The following is a 7,283-nucleotide window of genomic DNA, read 5'->3' as shown; positions in this document are numbered from 1 at the left end:
TCTCTGATTGTGCTTCAACAAATATCCTATTCATTTGTTCTTCCAACACTTGAAATTTAACTTATCTGGGCTAAGTGACTTGAAGTCACCAAATCCTCCAGTTTCTCCTTTTCCATTTTATCCTTTTCCCTTCTATTTCCCTGTTGAATGAAATGTATTTTTGTACCCAAATGAATGTACATATTCTTCCCTCCTTTGACCAGTTCAGATGGAAATGAGGTTCAAATGTCAGTTGCTCTCCTTAACCCTTCCTCCTTGTTTGTATAGATATCTACTTGTGCTCTCCAATTATGTGAGATAATTTCCCCTAACCTTTCTTTCCCTACACCTCTCTAACATATTACTCATTTCCTCCATTTTCATACTTATTTTAAGATCATGAAAACATAACAGAACTTTTTCTAGGCCTTCTATCTAATTAGCCTCCCTCCATTTTCCCAGATGATGATAGGGTTCCAAATTAGAATATTATCAGTTTACCCTTGTTTAGTCCTTTCTCAATATTCATTTATGTTTGGCTTTTTATGTTTCTCTTTAACTCCTACCTATGAACTTCAAAGTCACTACATAACTTCGGTCTTTTCAACTGTTCTCTAGAAGTGAGCTGATCTTGGCATTCTTCTTCTGTTCCTCATATTTCTTCTGGATCTTCTTTGACTGCTTTCTATTTAAAATTTCTTCCTCCTCAGGTCTGCTTTGCTCCCTTCTTCCGGCCCAAGGGCAGGGCATAGTGAGACTCATACCACTGGCGGTACTGGGTGCTGTCGATGAGCACGATGCAATTCTTCACCAGCATCCATAACAGCTCGTTGTTGGATGCATTATAGACCCCATAAATAATCCTTGTTTTTCGCGTACAGCACTCGGAGCCCCAGGAGAACTTGCCCACGTCCAGCCTCAGCACCCGGTACTTTTTGTTGCCTCCTAGGACTCGCAAGGTGTGGATGTGGCGGGGGCCGATCTTGGTGTTGGCGAGCAGGCTGGTGGGCAGCCCAGTTCATACTTGCTCTTCTGGTGGTAGGGCTTGCGCTTGTCGCGGGTCTTGCGGTGCTTGTGCTAGTTGCAGCGGGAGATCCCCGTGGTCGGCGGAAGCTGCAAAGAGACGGGTAAGTCACTCTTGACCTTTGCCTTATGAAATATCGTATTCTAATCTCTCTTCTCTTTGACAGATAGCTGTTAAATAACGTGTAATCCTGACTATGGTTCATTAGTACTTTGATTCATTCTGGTTGCTTGAAGTATTTTTCTTTCCATTTGAATGTTTTAGATTTTGGTATCCTGGGAGTTTTCATTTTAGGGTTTTTTTTGTTGTTTTTTTTTAAGAGGAAACTAGGGAATTCTATTTCTATTTTGCTCTCTGGTTCTAAGAGATTTGGGCAGTTTTATTTTTTTTTTAAGATTTCTTGAAATATAATGCCTAGGCTTTTTTTGTTTTTGGTTATAGCCTTTCGGTATTTCAAAGATTCTTAACTTTTTTTCCTTGATCTATTTTCAAGTTATTTGTTTTTGCTATCAGATGACTCAGATTTTCTTTTATCTTTTTTTCAGTCTTTTCATTTTGTTTCAGTATTTCTCATTTTTTGTGGAGTCAATGACTTCCCTTTTGTCCATCCGGCAGGGAGTAAGTGGCTTGGGAAAGGTTTCTCTACCTTTTGCACCATTCTACAAATTCTTTTTCTAATTCTTTCTTCCACACCTCTCATTTCTTTTCAATATTTTTCCTCTAGTGCTCTCATTTCATTTATTAAAAAAAAATTTCTTGTATTTAAACATTTTCTTTATCTTTTCCAGGAACTCTAGTTGAACTTGTGTCCAAACTATATTTTACGTTGAGGCTTTGCTTTTAGGTATTCTGAAGTCATTCTCTTCTTTAGGGTTTTTGTTTTAAGCATATCTGTTACCTTAATATATTTTGATAATGAGATTCTTTTTGTTTGCTTGCTTGTTTACTTATTCTTCCAGAAACCTCTATATGCTTCTAGAATGTAATGTTTGGTCTGGTCTTTCCACTGCTTTCTTGGGGACATTAAATGTTGTGTGATCTCAGGCTTTAAGGGACAAGTTACATCGTGGAGGGACCTTTATGCTTTCAGTAGATCCAAAGTGATCTGATCCAAGGCAAAGACTGATCACTACAGTTCTCTGGTCTGAGTTCTATAAGTTCCTGACCTGGGTTTGGGTCTGAGTAACAATAACAGCAGTTAGGTGGAATAGTGGATAGAGTGCTGGGCCTAAGGTCAGGAAGATTCATCTTCTGAATTCAAATCTGACCTCAGATACTTACTAGCTGTGGGATCCTGGGCAAGTCACTTAACCCTGTTGGCCTCATTTCCTCATCTGTAAAATGGTCTGGAGAAGAAAATGGCAAACTACTCTAGTGTCTTTGCCAAGAAAACCCTAAATCGTGTCACAAAGAGTCAGACATGACTGAAATAACTGCACAACTGAACAACAACAACAAAAACAACAACAGCACACTGCTGCTGGACTTGATCATTTTCAATCAGCTCGAAAGCTGTGCTGGTTCATTGACAGAACTATAGGCCTCCCTGCGGCCTGGGAGTCTCAGACTGGGCTAGAAACTGGAAGTCTGAATCATACTGTTGCTGCCTTGCTTCTGAACTTGCTTGGTACACAGTCTAGGACCTATAACCACTCTTTACCTTGGAATGCTGCTCCTGGATGCAGGTCCCTTCCTCAGTCCATCCTGAATCTGTTACCCAGACCTGATTAGACTGTGGCAAAGTGGCAAATTGGCACCTCTTCCTATACGCTGTATGAAGTTGTTCCCAGGATAGATCTGGGACCTCTTCTTATACTTGCACATAGTACCTGGGCTCTGAAATGCTTCCCATGGTGCATTTCTGGTTAGATCCTTGCCACTTCTTTTACCACCCCCATCCCATGCCCATTTACATGCCTCTCTGTCTGTCTCTCTATGCTGACCTAGTTGGACGAATGACTCATTGTGATTTTTTTCTTGGATTCCCTCATCAGAATGTGGTCTGGTACATTTTCTAGACCTGTTTGGAGGAGTTTAAGATAGAGAACTCGTTGTATTTCTTCCCGCTACTTTGCCATTGTTATTAAGACTATTCTTCCTTATTTTGCACATTGTTCTTTTTTAAAAATAAAAAAAAAATGTTATGGAATAAAATAAGAATTTTCATAAGATGGTAAAATTTAAAAAAAGATGATTACATATAGTTCTACAAGATTGATTATGTACTATCCAGAGGCAACAAATTAAAAATTAGGAGAAGGGATGATATACACAGGAGGCAAAGCAATGAACTAAGGATAAGTGAAGTTGTAAAAGCTCAAAACTAAAGCAATATGTGAACATTTAGAATTGTTGTTATTCAGTTGTTTCAGTCATGTCCAACTCTTTGTGACCCCATTTGAGTTTTCTTGGCAAAGATACTAGAGTGATTTGCCATTTCCTTCTCTAGCTCATTTTCCAGATGAGGAAATTGAGGCAAACAGGGTTAAGTGACTTGCCCAGGGTCACACAGCTAGTGAGTGTCTGAGGCTGGATTTTAATTCAGGTCCTCCTGACTCCAGGTCTAGCGCACTATCCAGCTGCCCCAACATTTGGCATAGCACCAAATAACTCCACAGTCTACTAAGACATAGTTTTATTAGAAAAGTAAAGTTGATAGTGACTCTCCTCTCTTCTGAACCAGAAAAAAAATTATTAGGTGGATAATATTTAAGAATTTTGGGATATATTTACTATATTTTAGAATCTAATTTCATCAAATATGATTGTAGTATCTGCCCAGGAGTGAAATGAAGTCATGTTCTGCTAAAAGTACAGAAATCTGCATTAAGATGTTTGATGATGGTGTATAAATGAATATCTTGGTCATTTTGATAAAGTTGAAGGATTAGGCTTTTGTTCTGTCTTTAAAGACATTTCACTATGAAATCTGTGGACATTTTAAAAAATATTGTGTTGAAGATAATTTTTTGACTCCTAGATTTTAAAAACAATTTGATTGAATCATTGTCATTCAGAATTGAGTAGTACTCATGGACTTCAGCAACACTTATGCCAGGAAGATTAAAGAACCAGCTTGGACCTGTGCTGAGAACACACTCCCAGAGAGGAGGATAGAGTCCCTGGTAAGGTGGTAGTGGTGATGAATCCTGCACACCTGTCTTAGAGATAACACCTGTAGAGAGATAGTGATAGAACTTCTGAGCCCCAGAAGTCTCGGGTATGTAGGTGCAGTAGATGAAGCAGCCCTAGAGATTGTATCTATGGAGACACAATGTCAGGGAATTTAAGTACTGCCCAGGAGGAGGAACACATAGTCCTAAGTGAGGGGTAAAAGGTGGGGATTTTATGGGACGATTGCAAATTCCCATATCCTGACTCCTGGAAAGGTCAGGACTGAGCATGTGGCCCCAGAGCTCAAGAAGCAGCAAAGAGGCAGTGCCATCAGGTTGAAGAGCATATAGAGACCTTTCCTTACACTATTACTGTGAATTGTGTGGACTATATAGGTCCCATGGGAAAGGGGTTTGATGATGTAGCAACCCCAAATGCAAAATTCCTTTCTTAAAGTGCAAGACTTCAAGTTTAGCACCACAGCTTTTGAAGATGGTACAGCACTCAGGGGTGGGGAACCTGCAGCCTTGAGACCACATGTGGCTGTCTAGGTCCCCAAGTGCAGTCCTTTGACTGAATCCAAACTTCACATAACAAATCCCCTTAATAAAAAGATTTGTTCTGTAAAACTTGGACTCAGTCAAAAGGACGGGCCAAGGCCACATGTGGCCTTAAGGCCATAGGTTCCCCACCCCTGGTATAGGTCATTAGTGGAAAGAGTTCACCAGAGGATGAGGGAGGTTATTGTATTAACCACAAGTGCATTTCTCTGACAGAGGAGTATCAACTACAGAGTAACATTATGGCATTACAAATTTTGATGGACTATATATGTCTCCCTGAGCTGGGGAGACACCACTAGAGAGGGAAGTAGAATGGTTCTTGACTATTTTTGTACTCTTCTGAGGACTATGTATTTTCTGAGGTGTAAAATAAAGCTTGCCCTATAGCCAATGTGTATTGTTAACTTTAGTGCTTTCCTAAGACCTAGGAGTCCTTTTTAGTGATGTCTTCAGTAGCTCAGACACAAGTTATGTTCTTATGTCCATTTCTAGGAAAGACCCTGGGAGGGGGGAAAATGAGCCATATTAATAGATCCCCAGGGAAACCTAAGGTTGGAACATGAGCCAAAAAGGTGATTTGTGGGAAGCTCCCTAGGACTGGATACAATCCATGTGAACCCATAGCTGGGGTTCTGGGCTACAAGACACTGAAGATGAGATCATTTCAAGAATGAGTTAAATGAATGAATGAATGAATGAATGAATGAATGAATGAAATAGCTTTTATGAAGTGCTTACTATGTTAAAAAACCTGTACTAAATACTGGGCATAGAAATAGAAAAATGAGAGTTTCTTCTCTCTAGCAGCTCATCTACCGATGGGGGACATAACACATATAAAGTTTTTCATCTGTAAGTCAGATGGAAAGATCTGATAGTCCATAGGAAGCAGCTGCAAAGAAGGTAGTCATGACTCTTTTACATCATTTCCATTGATACAAAACATATCAGTTTTGATATTGAACTACTTGATGGTGCCAAGGACTTTGGTCGTGAGAACTTTCTATTTTGGGGTCTTCAGTATCTGTGTCTGCAGCATCTACAGAAGCAGTTTCCAGGAATCATTTCCAGTGGAAGTTACTTCCTGGCATGATGGTTAAGGAAGTTAGATTAAAAGCAGGACTAGAAGAATAGAGGGGTGCTGCCAATTATCAGCTCTTTTGGCCTTACAGGAGATAATGTGCATATATACCCTGTGGCGCAGAAACCCTCAAACCAGAGGAAAGGGTCTATAAACATTCTGGAAACATTTTTTGGGACATTGAACATAAGAGTATGAGAATGAGGTAGGGAATGAAAACATTTGCCCTGCATAAATGAGACATTTGGCTTATAATGATTTAAAAGGGTGGAGGTTATAGTGAAGTAAGAACATTCTAAGGAATAGAAAAAACTTCATTTCCAACTATAAAAATATCATGTGGTATAGAATAGAAAGTTTTGCTATGGTACAAATGAGTTACATGGGTGATCCATATGAGCTGCCACTTGCAGAAGGACACAAAATTGCTTTAGGGCTGTTTTATTTTTCCCCTACTCACTGATTTTTGCCAGCCCAGATCTATGTACTCTTCTAGGCAATGAGAAATTAGTCAATTTATGATTTGTCCTAGGTTTTCTTAAGAAAGTTGTATATTTGTAATGACCTCTTCCTATATTTAGACACAACTCTGCCAAGGGAATTCTAAGATATACTGAATTGTTAAACCTTTCTATTAAGGCATGACTAAATGGTATATGAAGTTCTAATAGGATTTAAAACTGCAAAGTACCTTAAAGATCATATAGTCTAAGATGAAGAAAGCGAGGTATAGAGAGTTTAAATAACCTTCTCAAGGTCACACAGCTGGTAATTTGTAGAAAAGATTGCAAAAGGTAAAAAAAAAATGGTTAGTGGGAAGGATAGAAGCTTCTGATATCAGGTCTTTTGCTGAGCTTATTAGAACTAGTATGTCCATTTTCCCCACATGGTAGCAAATGAACCAAGTCCTAACTTAGGTCATTAGTTGTGTTTTTAATGAGCTATTTTTTTCTGATCTACCTGCCATCCACTATGTCACTTAATGATTCGCTGTGCTATTAAATAGCTATTATGTTTCACCTGAGAGGTGGCTCTGCTTTAGTAATTTTTTAATGTAGTATGTACAATTCTTGTTTCCTCCAAATGAAAGTGCCCTTCAGAGTCTACATTCCTTGAAATGTACCATATTTCTGGGATTAGCTTCATCCAGTGGGGGACTCTTGTGTTGAGGGACAAAAGGACTCTTACACAATTTGTCCTTTACAGTGAGTAGCTGATAGGTACATATGTTATTCTCATCACTTTTAATGTACTCTCCAGTGTTGCTTAGGAAGACGGATGCCATAAGTAGACATAATCATAGGCATCATTCTGGTGAAATTTGTAGAGCTGAACCTTCCATTCCTCCACTATCCTACTCAGAAGGCTACAGTAGACTGAAATCCTCACCAATAAAGTCATTAATAGGTCAGACAATAAAGCCTACGACTCTATCCCCAGAAGGTTCAATTGCCCATATGTTACCTAGGAGCAGACCCTCAAGCACATTAGCAGGGATCAGTTTATCAGATTAACTTCAGGA

General features: G+C 39.2%; 1 pseudogene; it reads right to left on the bottom strand.

The window, feature by feature from the left end:
- Nucleotides 1-582: 582 nt before the first annotated feature.
- Nucleotides 583-7,046, bottom strand: LOC110222922 (small ribosomal subunit protein eS8 pseudogene; annotated as a pseudogene).
- Nucleotides 7,047-7,283: the final 237 nt, after the last annotated feature.

Source organism: Phascolarctos cinereus, unplaced genomic scaffold (assembly GCF_003287225.1).
Source record: "Phascolarctos cinereus isolate Bilbo 61053 unplaced genomic scaffold, phaCin_HiC Scaffold_5;HRSCAF=322, whole genome shotgun sequence".
NCBI lineage: Eukaryota > Metazoa > Chordata > Mammalia > Diprotodontia > Phascolarctidae > Phascolarctos > Phascolarctos cinereus.
This window is presented reverse-complemented; position numbering and strand designations above follow the sequence as displayed.